The sequence below is a fragment of the Tursiops truncatus genome, chromosome 7 (genome assembly GCF_011762595.2).
Source record: "Tursiops truncatus isolate mTurTru1 chromosome 7, mTurTru1.mat.Y, whole genome shotgun sequence".
NCBI lineage: Eukaryota > Metazoa > Chordata > Mammalia > Artiodactyla > Delphinidae > Tursiops > Tursiops truncatus.
In genome coordinates, this window is record NC_047040.1 from 29922442 (window position 1) to 29936208 (window position 13767).

The following is a 13767-nucleotide window of genomic DNA, read 5'->3' on the forward strand; positions in this document are numbered from 1 at the left end:
TAATGATATGGTTCTTTCTTCTCAGATTTAAGGAACAATGCATACTCCTCCAATTAAGACTTTTTGACATTTCCATCCTACTTTTGCTTCTCCTCTCCTTGACCGCCTTACCCAGCAGCCTCCCACGAAAGCACATTTTCTCCAGCATCAAATCACACAGAGGGGTGGAAGGCATAAGGGAACATGCCAGGGAGCATAATTAGCACTGTCTGAGCTTCTCGGGGCTTCTGCAGCCTTAATGCCTCTGGGTCCCTAGTGTCCTCCATGAACCTTAATGAGAAACGCTGCTCCTGTGGTTGCATTTTCCTGACAGATCCTGGGATGAGTCATTCTAACTCCTGGCTGGCAAAGTGCTGAAGTCATGCACAGAGAGTGGAGCTTTTTCCCTTGATTTTATCCATGAAAACTGAAGGCAGGGAGCTGAGAGGGACTTAGAGAAACCACTTACCCAGTGGGAAAAGATTGGGCCGTGTCTGCGTCCCCTTCTCCTGAGGATAGAATGCTTTGTTGGCCTAACAGTTACGTTGGATTAAGAGCTATGACAATATGCAATTAATAGTGAGTTTCTTTGTAACAGATAATTGTCAAAACATCTTGAAGCCCATTCAGAGAGACAACTTTGAAAGGAGACTCGGCTGTCCACACACACATCCAACACTGTCATTAAGCCCTCCTGGCATGACAGCAGCTATAGTTCATTATCCTGGGTGGTAGCTGTGGGGGAACTCTATTCTTTACATTTTCTTTGGGAAAAAAATGTCTTTTAAACGTCATTTGCAACACAACACAGGCAAATAAGTGGAAGAGGATGTGGTCTGGTGATTCACGAAGGAACCCAAACTGGGAGAGGCTGTGCTCAATTTCTGACAGCCCAGTGATTTATTTAAAAAGAAAAGACACCCGCCACCCCGGCCCCAATTTGATACTTCCACCGGCCAGAGGAGTATAAGGATTTCTCAGTGGACTCTTAGGTAAATAAAATCGTCATCTTTACCTGCAGATAGAAATAAATGGCCAAGCACACCTTCTAAAAACTTTATTGATTTATTTTTATGAATAAAAACAGGCCTGGTCTTTTCATTTTGATCATCAGACACGGGTTGCTGATTCAGCATCTATTCTGCCCTTCTTCCTTACTAAGGAACCCTATTTTGTTTAGGGCAATCAAATGCCTTATTAGAAATCACCCCATTCCTGGCATGGATTCCTTTACTCAGGGGGTGGCTAAGTGACTCATTCTTGGACAATGAGCTGTAAAGATAGCCTACTGGGTGGATTTTTAGAATGGATAGATATGTTTTTTTCTTGATAAAAGGAGGTGGATTTAGCTGACACTTTTTTTTTTTCTTCATCTTTTCTCCTTTCTCCTTCTTCCTGCCAGAGAACCAGATGAGATACCCAGGATGAGGCAGCTAACAGGTAGCACTCTGCTAGGCACTGGGGATGCGGGGTAAACGAGGATTCCTAGCCTTACAACATTTAGTGGCGCATATAAACGTATAGGTGGATAATCACAGTCCAATATCCTGAGTCCTATAATAGGGAGAGGGAGGGATGTAAAATACGAGACTAGCTTGAACCATGAAAGAAAAGCACCCCAACTTATAGGAAACCCCCCAAACTATGGAGTCAATGACCAGGGCAGGAAGAGTCCTCATGCTTATCTGAATCCTGGGCATGGGGAACCTAGAAAAACATGGTCATCCAGTCCCTGGTGACTGGGAATAAGCATTGAGAGTGGGAAAGGTCCGAGCGTGGGGGGGCTGTATTTGCTTCTCTGAATTCCTCATCGTGCGGTTCCTGCCTATGTCAGAGCAGTGCTGAGCCCAGCTTGGATGTGTTCCTAGGAACACATGAGCTTTGGCCTTCAGGAAATGTTTCTTTTGGGGATGACATTCTAACCTAGGAGAATGAATGAATTTGATAGCTCAAATTGGTGGAAGAAACACTTGGACCAGCCTTGAGCTCTGCTTGGGCACTTGGCCAGCTGAAATTGGCATGACTGATCACGAAGCTCATTTGGTAACATGAAAAGGACAGTTCTATTGGGGTCAAGTGAGAAGGCTAGCTAATATTCCCAGGCACATGCTTCCCAGAATCAAAAGCAAAATGATTTTTTTAACAATGACAAGAGGGGCTATGTGATCATTTCCACCATCGTTGGTTTCCTTTCCTCTCCCAATCTTTATGATTCCAAGGATGTTGGTAAAAAGATTTAACCATCAATATGGCGATTGCACTAACCAATCAGAAGAGATGCGAGGTTTAATGACACTCAGTGCACCCTCTGAGTGTCATTTCTGCGTTGCTCTTTGGCTTCTTTCAAAGGCTCATTTCATGTGTGCAACTCCCAGAGTGCACTGCTGTGTGCTGTGCTTCCAGATCAATGTGCACACAGCTGCCTACTGAACAGTTGTAAACCAAGACAGAAACACCAACGTGAGCAAGTGGCTCGGATGCTCTGTGAAGTGCTAATCCTGCAAGATGGTACTTGGGACCAAAATACCTTTTTCATGATCTAATAGACTTGGGGAAATGCTTCATCTTCTGTTTTCATCTTGATGATTCACAATGCACATTTATATACTCATAGCTTTGAGAAATCTTGCAAGAGTGAAACCTATTTACTTTTTACCAGCATTTCCCACCTTTTTTTTTTTTTTTTTAAACCATGGAGTTTTCTTGCCCTCCTCCCATCCCCAAGGACCACCTGTCCTTGGAACAAACCTTGGCCTTTGTCCTCAGATATATAAATAACAAAATAAAAACAAGAAAACAAGATACAAATAAACAGCAAAAATATATAATCATCTGCATGTCAAGAAAACATCTATTTTCACGTTGGAGGTGGGTTGGATAATTAAGGTATATGTGAATTCCTGCCCATCCAGGCAGTAATCAAATCTTTAGGCACTGTTCAGGTAAGGGAACTATTCCAGTGATCAATTTCTGAGGAACAAACAACCCTAAAACTAAGTGGCATTAAACAACATTTATTGTGCTTAGGATTTTGTGTGTCAGGAATTGGGATGAGGCTCAGTGAGAATAGCTCATCACTGTTCCATGATGATTGGGTGACTCAAATGGCAAGAGATGGTTGGGATGTTTTAACTGGGGCCATATATCTGAGGCTGTGATCTCAGCTGTCAGTTGGGTTTCTTGGTTTTTCTCCATGTCATGTCTGGTGGGCCTGAAATGTCCAAATAAGATGGCCTCTTCACTTCCATGTCTGGTGCCTGGGTTGGAATGGCCAGAGAAGCTTGGGCTGGTGGGTCATTGTTCTGTATCCACGTGGCATCTTTGCTCACCTAGCTTAGGCTACCTCACAGGATGGTAGTCTCAGAGTAGTCAGACTTGCATGGTCATTGGCTTCTCCCAGATTGAGCATTCTAAGAATCATGGCAGAGGCTGCAAGGCTTCTATGACTTAGCCTTAGAAGTTCGAGAATATCACTGCCTCTGAATTCTATTGGTCAAGCAAGACATGGCCAGCTCAAGTTCCAGGGGATGGGAAATACATTCCACCTTTTTGACGGGAGGAGAAACAAAGAATTAGTGGTCATCTTTAATCCACCACAGGCATCTTACTGGTTGGCTCTCTTAAGCATCAGACTTGAGATGCTTAATGTCATCTGAAATGTCAATTGGGTCCCACCTGGCCTCAGGTTTACCTTAAGCAATGCCTGGAAAAGTTCTTTTAGCGTGGGATGCCATTTGGGGAACATAAAAGATTAATTGAGATGACCAACCCATCTAGACACAGAGTACAAAACAGTAATTTAAATGCCTATAAACACAACAAACAAAATTACTCTTGCACGTGGCTCTGCTATTAATGCCCGTCATCGTGTATGAAGGATGAACTGTTGGAACATTTCTCCAGACTGCAAAAAGGGTCATGGGAAATGGTCCTCTCTCGTTCTCCTCTCCTTTCAACATCCTGCTCCCATGTTGGCTACTTTTCTGTGATCCTCATTAGTTTGCATTAGATTTGTCACATTACAGTTTTTCTTTAATTTTAATTTTATTGGAGTATAGTTGATTTACAATGTTGTGTTAGTTTCCAGTGTACAGCAAAGTGATTCAGTTATACATATATACATATTCATTCTTTTTTAGGTTCTTTTCTCATCAGGAGCTTGGGATGAACATACACACACTACTATATGTAAGATAGATAACCAACAGGGACTTACTGTGTAGAACAGGGAACTTTACTCAATATTCTGAGATAACCTACATTTAGAGGTTTTATATAAATTACTGAGAATGCTCAGTTTCTGTCTAGAAGTGCTCTAAGATTATCTATCTATCTATCTATCTGATTTTGAGGGAAAAATTTCAGAAGTTTACAGAGAATATATAAACAACATCATAGTCTCACTTCCAAGAATTTACAAATATCAACATGCTAATCTATTTTCTGAAAGGGTTTTTTTTACTAGAAGAAATAAAATATTACAGAGAAATCTGAAGTATCTTTTGATCAAATTTCCCTCCCCCCTGTCCCAGAAGCAACCAGTCATGAATTTACTAAGTAGGATGATATTTTAAGTATAGTGTTTTTTCAACTATTTTACAACTCCATCTTTCCCTGTTTCTAATTTACTGCCCTGAAGAAGTGCAGCTGAAATTTAAGGAGGCTGACCCTCTCAAAATTCCCCACTGCTTTATTAGTGACTAGCTTCCCTTTCTATACAGCATGCAAGTGAGGGGATATTATCCAGGCTTTGGTGGATAGAACTACTTCTAGGAAGAGGTGCTCTGTAAATATCCCCCTGTCTGAGCAGAAACAATGTTTATTGTATATAATGTATATACATATACAATTATATTATTGTATATAATAACAATATCATTGTTAATGTAACAATGATATTGTATATCGTCCAACACCCTCACCACAAATGTTATCATCCAGGACTCCAGTAGTTATGTGTTTCGAGGCTGCCACACTTGTAACTTTTGGGCTATAGGTATGGAAACCACAGCGTTTTGTCAGACAATATGTGTCAACACTGGCCTGGCTGGCAATTCCAGTATCAATGTCACCTTGTTTCCACAGATACAAAGTGCTGGCATGCAGTTCAACACCCTCTGTGCTATAGACTGAATGTTTGTGTCCCTCCCACCCACAAATTCCTATGTTGAAACCTAACCCACAATGTGATGGTATTTGGAGTTAGGGACTTTGGGAAGTGATTAGGTCATGAGGGTGGAGCTCTCATGAATGTGATTAGTGCTCTTATAAAAGAGACCCCAGAAAGCTCTCTCATGTGAGGACCCAGTGAGAAGACAGCTGTCTATGAGCCAGGAAGCGAGGCTTCACTGGACACTGAACCTTCTTGTGCCTTGATCTTGGACTTCCCAGACTCCAAAACTGTGAGAAATCAATTTCTGTTGTTTATGAGGCACCCAGTCTGTGGGATTCTGTTACAGCAACTCAAACAGACTAAGACACTGTCGTAGTGATTCTTAACTCTACCAGATGTAACTCCTCCTTTCAAAAATGCTTATAATGCTCCTTATCCTATATCTTTTATAGATAAGATAACCTACCTACACAAATCATTGATAATAATTGATATAATGACCTGGCTATAGCACAAAAGGAAATAATATTTTCCAGAGTGTAAATACTTGGCTGTAATAATTAACATAGTCAGGTGATAGCTCCTGCTTGTTGATCACCATGAGTGCAAGAGCCACAGATGTAGACTTGACCTAGGCATGGTCATCAGCAGGGTGATTTTCAGAACTAACGAGCAACTTTTGCTAGAGTTTCATACAAAACAAACTACGGATTCCTCAAAAAGCTAAACAGAGAGTTACTCTATGACCCAGCAATCCCACTCCTAGGTATATAACCAAAAGGATGGAAAACAGCTACTCCACCAAATACCTGTACAGGAATGTTCACAGTAGCACTATTTACAACAGCAATCGGTGGACACAACACGTATATCCATCAATGGATGAACAGATAAGCAAAATGTGGAATATATGTACAACGGAATATTATTCAGCCTTGCAAAGGAATGAAGTACTGATGCTTGCTACAGCGTGGATGGACCTTGAAAACAGAAACCAGACACAAAAGATTACATACATATTGTACGATTCCATTTACATGAGATAAAACATTCAGAACAGGTAAATCCATCCAGACACATAGCAGATGGATGGCTACCAGGGGCTGGAGGTGGGTGGGTGGCGGGTAGGAAGGGACTGCTTAATGGGTACGGGGTTCTCTTCTGGGGAAATGAAAGGTTTTGAAACGAGATAGGGGTGTGAATGCACAACAGTGTGAACATATATTCATGCCTTTAGCGCATTGAATTATACACTTTAAGACTGCATGAATTGTTCATTTCTCTTATGTGAATTTCACTGCAATAAAAAACAAAGTACAATCTTCCCTTGATTTACACATTAAGTGCATTTTCAGAGTTCAGTGAATATTAAAACCATGCAAGTAAGCCTTGAGGTTTTGTATCTAAATACAAGTTAGGGTCCAGGCTCAGATAAATTATAAATAGATGTTTCTCCTCCAGGATTGTCTAGTGGGACAGTCAAATGTTGGGCAGGAATTTGTTGAGCAGAACAGCCCTGTCCATTACAGAAGGTCTGGAGTCTCCATGCCTGTTTCCAGCATGCGTTGCCCTTGGGGAAGTACAGCTGAGGCCGGTGGCCCAGGGGCGAGTGACGGTGTTCTCTGTCTTCGTCCTTCCAGCAGCTGCCACAGGCTATGCCCTCACCTACCAGGTCCCTGTGTTCAGCGCCTCTGTGCTATCTGGCTGTTCTGCTCCAGGAATGGCTAAAGGGAATCCCGGCGTCGGCGAGAGCTGTGGGATAGCATTAAACACTTTACACCCTCTCCTCATTTAAAAGAGAGAGCTGGTACTTCATTCCCACGGTGACGGTGATGATCCGAATGCTCTTAGCAAGCCATTGGCTTTGGGACCTTGTGACATTTTGTTTTTGTTTTCCAAAGCACTAGCGCCAAAGCCAGGACAACTAATACACCGTTTCTTTGGTGGTGGAGAAAGATGCTACCGCTAATGCTGTTTGGCCCGATCAGCCTGGCTAGTCTTTTAGAAACTGTGTTCTCTCTGCTTTCCCTGCTTCACCTCCCCAAAGGCACCTTTGGGCCAGCCTTTCTCTGCCATCAGCTGCAAGGCAGCCTACGACAGCTTGGCTCTGCCAATGCCTCCCTGTTTAACCCACAAACCCTTGGGGAAGAATCTCCAAAATGGAGGTGCTAGGAGAGAGAAGGGCCTGGAACGTGAAGAGTGTGGCTGGTCAGTTCAGGCACACCCTCAGGAATATGCTCTTCTTTGGTTCCTTTAAGACCTGCACTGTGTCTCTAGCTGCACATCTGAGGGGCCCTGCGAAGGGCCAGGCCGGGAAGGGCGGGGCACATGAGCACCTCTTGAGGACACAGGTCTTGTGTTGATCCACTGGGACCAGGCCAGGGGGACCCTGGGTTGGGCAGAGGATCCAGGCAAGAGGAAGGGTGGAGAGAGAGGACCCTGAACCAGCCCTGAGCCTGCCACTCGGGAAGCGAGACGGAGGAACCTGGAAAGACCACATCCAGCATCTGGGAGTGATTTCCTCTGTCAAAACCAATGCACGTCTCTGATGTTTTTTCCCTGAGCCCAGCTCTCTGCCTCTTGCCATCATTTTCTTCAGATGTTTACCAGGAGCTCTAGGCCAGCCACGTGGCAGCAGCCTCATTTGTTTTTATTTAGTTTGTATGGATTTGCGCTGTTTTGTACATAAAAAGAACCAAACGGACATTAACTGCTAACCACTCGTAACCTGCCACGTGCCTGTTCGAGCTTCATCTGTGCGCACACTTCCTCGGTGGGAGCAGACCGTGCGGGGTGCTTCTTCATTCGTTTGCATCATTTCACATACACCTGGCTTGCACTCTAACTGCCCAGGTAGAATTCTTTCATGAGAAAACATCACAGGCACCCTGGTCATCCTTCTATTGCCTGATGTCCATGAGATCCCAAATTTCCTTTTATGTAAAGAACAATTTTCTAACCTTTCTTATCATACTCGTTATGTATATTCCTCCCAGAAGAAAATACCAAGTTAAAGCGTATGAACTCTGCGCTCTATTTAGACATTCCCAAATAATTCCAGAAGGATGAGCCCATTACTCACTGCCCTTGGGGAACCAGGATACCTCTCTGGCTGTCATCGTTCAATCATTCATCCAGTACAGGTGTTTGCTGAACGACTACTGTGAACAAGCATCACGTCAAAGCTGGGGGAATGGTGGCAAACAAGAGGCAGGCCCTCGTCCTTGGCCTTGTTGTGCCCCGCCCCCTGCAGTGGTTTCTCAAGCTACAGTCCTGGATCACCACACTGGAATCCCCTGGGGTGGGTACTTAACAAAAATGCAGATTCCTGGGACTAGCCCCTACACTACTGAATCAGAATCCCTAGGTACAGAGATCTGCGTTTCCGATAAAATTCCCCGATGCCCATTACATGTGAGCACAGCTGATCTAATGGAAATGAGCAAAAGTTCCCTTCTGCTCCGAAGGAAACAAGAAGGGCCCAGGATGGACTGTGGGAGACTGGGTTGATGGATCAGCTGGAGAAGGGAGATGACAGAACTGTGCAGGTCTTCTTGACAGAATGTCGCCTCCTGCAGGACCCAGACAAAGCCACTGAACCGAGGGCAGGCTGTGACGAATGAGCCAACCGGGAAGATCATTTTATGCTGCAGTGGGGTAGGTCCCTACCACGGGTGAAATGGCCTGGCCCACAGAGCAGGATTAGAGCATTTTCTGGTGTCCAGATCACTGTTTCAAATGAGTGAAGCCAAGCAGCGCTGGGGAGGGGGAACATGTGGCTCTGCTCAGCGATGGAGTCGTGAGGGGTGCGAGCGCCCGCCAGTTCTCTGTGCGCAACCTGACCATTGTGCATGGTGGACCAGCCAGCCTGTCTAGGAGGATGGCTACGCGGGTCAGGATGGGTGAGATGGAGAGATGGAGAGAGGCAGCAGCAGCTGAGGGATCAGCAGGCTGCTCTGCTGAGTCAGGGGAACGTCCAGACTTCACCGTGTAAACTGGGGCTGGCTTGGGCTAGCTGTGTGGGAGTGGCCTGGGCATGCCACCAAGCAGGATGGGCAGGGCTAATGCAAGCTGTGGCTCTGGGACAGAGGAGTTATAAACACGAAACAGTCTAGTGTGGGGTCCCAGGAACTGTCCCAGGCTTGTGACAGCCAGTGGCCAAAATTGAGATGTGCTTATCTTTCTCCAGATAGGGCTGACCCCCTAAATGACATGCCAACCTGGAGAGTTGGTGTTTCCCATAGTGCACAGCTTCTGAATTGCATGGCTTCTGAATTGACCAGACACACGCTCCCAAGATTCTTTTGGCATTTTGGGGGGACGCTGCCATTGAATGATGACCCCGGTGCCAGTGGTAGACTCAGCTTTTGTTTATTTCCCTATTTGCAACAGCCTCCTTGAGGAGGTGTAAGTTTGTGCCCCCAAACCAAAAGCAGGCGGGGGCCTTACTGCATTGCTCTCAATAGATACCAGCATCCCTTTTGCATGGATTGCACACAGCAAGCTGCGTTTCTGATTTTGCCCAGATTAACATTTAGTCCAGCAGCCGTTTTCATTAAAGCCTGAGTTACGGCACATGGTACAGTTTGAGTTCCAGTTTGGAGATGCTCCATGTGTGCCTCTATTTCTTAATTCAGGAAAATGATCATCCGTTATTTTTTTCTGGTCTGATCACGTAAGAGCAAATTAGTCAACCCAGCACAGGCCATGGATGGTCTTCGGATGTCAAAGTGACTTCTGGGGGCACAGAGGGGAAGGTCTCCAGACATACAATTCCCCAGGGCCTTTCTACCAAACACTGAGATCTGCTCACATCATCTCATCAGGGACAGCTCACGTTTTCCATCCACTTGGGGTGGTGGTGAGGGTGAGCCTAGCTATAGAAAGACCACGCCAGCACACAGGAAGTACCTGTGACCTCACTCATGTGAACTCAGACTGCTTTCCATCTGTGCTGGGAAAGAGAGCATGTGTGTATGTGTGCAAGTGTATGTTTCCTCAAAGAGCACAAGCGTAGTCTTCGGTTGAAAAGTAGAGAGCTAACACAAACAATTGGGGAAGAACATCTATTGATCAATAGTGATGCTGCATTTGGTATCTGCTTGAAAGGAATCATTAATTGTAAGTCACCAAAAAGAGAACAGAGGAGAGAGCATACACTTTCCACCCTTGAATCTCTCACTGTTGCCTTTCGCAGGAACAGTTTCTCATGCGGAAAAATCTGTTTTCAGTTGGACTGAAAAGCTGCCCCTTGAGTCATCAATGTCTCTATATTTGTAAGGCTCTTCACAGTTGACAAAGCATTTTTGCAAAGTTTTCTCATTTGATCCTACCCCCAGGGGAGGAGTGGCTAACCCAAGACTGCACAGCTAGAAAGTGGCACAGGGGAGCTGGATTCCACCTCAGAGGAGTCCCTGTTCAGTTTGGGTGGCACCTGCAGCTCTAAGACCAAGGCTGCCGTGGTAGCGGAGAGGCTGTTGAACTTGACGTAGGAGAGGCCCATAGTTTACATCTTGTCCTGCACTTTGACTCTAGGGAAGCTCTCAGCCTCATTTCCCCTCCTGGGCTGAGGGTGGTGAGCCAGACCTATCTCAGCAAACAAAAATGGTAAAGTGAGCTTTCTTACCCTATGTACAAACGGACTGTGCAAATATCAAAAGAACAAAAAATGGAGCGATGGAATCGTTTTTAGATACAACAACTCATCTGACCGTTTACTCTCAGAAGCAAGTCAGTTTCACCTCTCCCAAAGGTGGGTCATGCCCACAACACCTGTTAGCCCCCCACAAGGAGGGATGACCCCCACTGAACAGCCAAAATCGAGTATCAGCAGATTTGCTTCGGCAAGGATGTTTCCTGGTTTCTGGGCGATTGTTGCCATCCCTGGGACGCAAGGGTCATCCTCAGAACCATGCAAGTTAATAATATTAATATGAATAGGAAGCAAGGGCCTTTGTAGGCTCCATGTTTCATTGTTTCAATGCATTTTGATATTAAATGAATAAGTAATGTGAATCACATCTAAACGACTGAAATATGCAAGTCGGCATCTGTTCTTTTTAAGTCAACAACTCGAGCTTATTATTAATACTATTATTATTAAAGGCTACAGACAGTCTTTTTCCATAATCATTTCTTCAATCAGGAAAGTAATCTTTTTTTAAATATATTTTTTAACATCTTTATTGGAGTATAATTGCTTTACAATGGTGTGTTAGTTTCTGCTATATAACAAAGTGAATCAGCTATACATATACATATATCCCCATATCCCCTCCCTCTTGCGTCTCCCTCCCACCCTCCCTATCCCACCCCTCTAGGTGGACACAAAGCACCGAGCTGATCTCCCTGTGCTCTGCGGCTGCTTCCCACTAGCTATCTATCTTACATTTGGTAGTGTGTATGTGTCCATGCCACTCTCTCACTTCGTTGCAGCTTACACGTCCCACTTCCCATGTCCTCAAGTCCATTCTCTACATCTGCATCTCTATTCCTGTCCTGCCCCTAGGTTCTTCAGAACCATTTTTTTTCTTAGATTCCATATATATGTGTTAGCATATGGTATTTGTTTTTCTCTTTCTGACTTACTTCACTCTGTATGACAGTCTCTAGGTCCATCCACCTCACTGCAAATAATTCAATTTCATTTCTTTTTATATGCCCAGTAGTGGGATTGCTGGGTCATATGGTAGATCTATTTTTAGTTTTTTAAGGAACCTCCGTACTGTTCTCCATAGTGGCTGTATCAATTTACATTCCCACCAACAGTGCAAGAGGGTTCCCTTTTCTCCACACCCTCTACAGCATTGATCGTTTGTAGATTTTTTGATGATGGCCATTCTGACTGGTGTGAAGTGATACCTCATTGTAGTTTTGATTTGCATTTCTCTAATGATTAGTGATGTTGAGCATCCTTTCATGTGCAAAAATATGGAACACTTCATGAATTTGTGTGTCATCCTTGTGCAGGGGCCATGTTAAACTCTGTATCGTTCCAATTTTAGTATATGTGCTGCCGAAGTGATCACAAGAAAGTAATCTTAATTTGTCACTATCTGATGATCACTGAGCTACATTATTGGTTTCCTATTTATACATGTATTCAATGCCTATCATCTCTGGACACAGGTGAACAGCTAATATTACTAAGACTATCACTCTGAGCGAAGCTTCCATTTCTTTGTTTCCTTTGTAAATAATTATGCTAAATTTGTACCAACCATCTCCCCCATATTTCCCCGAATTTCCATATGTGGAACTGAGCTGATTTAATAAAATAGACCAAAGACGCAGGTACCATTCTCTTCTTGCCTGGCTAAATTGACCACAGTGCACCTCAGAGGCAACTAGCCATACAGGGCGGAGAGTACTTGACTGCAATGTGCAAGCTGAACTTCAGAGCGTCGACTTCCCCACTGTTAGACTGACAGCAAGCTCCTCTGCGGGCGAGAGGAGCAGCCCCCTTTTGCACACAATCAGCACCAGCTGTGGTCCAATTAAACTCAACAGTGAACAGGTGTTCACTGTAATGACTTCCACACAAAAGCACGCTTAGTACTCTTTACATCCCATACACTCACAGCCCCACTGAAAGGCAGTAGTAGAAAACCAGATGGAATTCAGTGGAGGAAAAACAGCAACCCGCAAACTTGTCCATAATCAGCACCAGAAGCCTCAATTAGCCTCAACATTTCACAGGTGTCCACAGGAGGGTATTTTTATGCAGAGCCTACTCGAGTCAATTGTCTCTTAAGAAGTTCTTTGAAAACATTTTGAAGTTTTTCAGATTCAGGTAGCTCACTCATATTACTACCCCACTACTGTTATTACCACTGTTTCTTTTTTTTTTAACATCTTTATTGGAGTATAATTGCTTTACAATGTTGTGTTACTTTCTGCTGTACAACAAAGTGAATCAGCTATACATATACATATATCCCCATATCTCCTCCCTCTCGCGTCTCCCTCCCACCCTCCCTATCTCAGCGCTCTAGGTGGACACGCAGCACTGAGCTGATCTCCCTGTGCTATATGGCTGCTTCCACTAGATATCTATTTTACATTTGGTAGTGTATATGTGTCCATGCCACTCTCTCACTTCGTCCCAGCTTACCCTTCCCCCTCCCCGTGTCCTCAAATCCATTCTCTACACCTGCATCTTTATTCCTGTCATGCCCCTAGGTTCTTCAGAACCATTTTTTTTTTAGATTCCATATGTATGTGTCAGCATATGGTATTTGTTTTTCTTTCCGACTTAACTTCAGTATGTATTACAGTCTCTAGGTCCATCTACCTCACTACAAATAACTCAATTTCGTTTCTTTTTATGGCTGAGTACTATTCCATTGTATATATGTGCCACATTTTCTTTATCCATTCATCTGTTATGGACACTTAGGTGCTTCCATGTCCTGGCTATTGTAAATAGTGCTGCAATGTACATTGTGGTACATGAGTCTTTTTGAATTATGGTTTTTCTCAGGGTATATGCCCAGTTAGTGGGATTGCTGGGTCATAGGGTAGTTCTATTTTTAGTTTTCTAAGGAACCTCCCTACTGTTCTCCATAGTGGCTGTATCAATTTACATTCCCATCAACAGTGCAAGAGGCTTCCCTTTTCTCCACACCCTCTCCAGCATTGATTGTTTGTAGATTTTTTGATGATGGCCATTGTGT

General features: G+C 44.1%; 1 non-coding gene across 1 annotated transcript; it reads right to left on the minus strand.

Moving 5' to 3' along the window:
- Window positions 1–12016: 12016 nt before the first annotated feature.
- LOC117313112 (U6 spliceosomal RNA) lies at window positions 12017–12120 on the minus strand. The gene has a single exon (XR_004527574.1). It is a non-coding gene; the product is annotated as a U6 spliceosomal RNA (small nuclear RNA).
- Between the last annotated feature and the right edge of the window lie 1647 nt (window positions 12121–13767).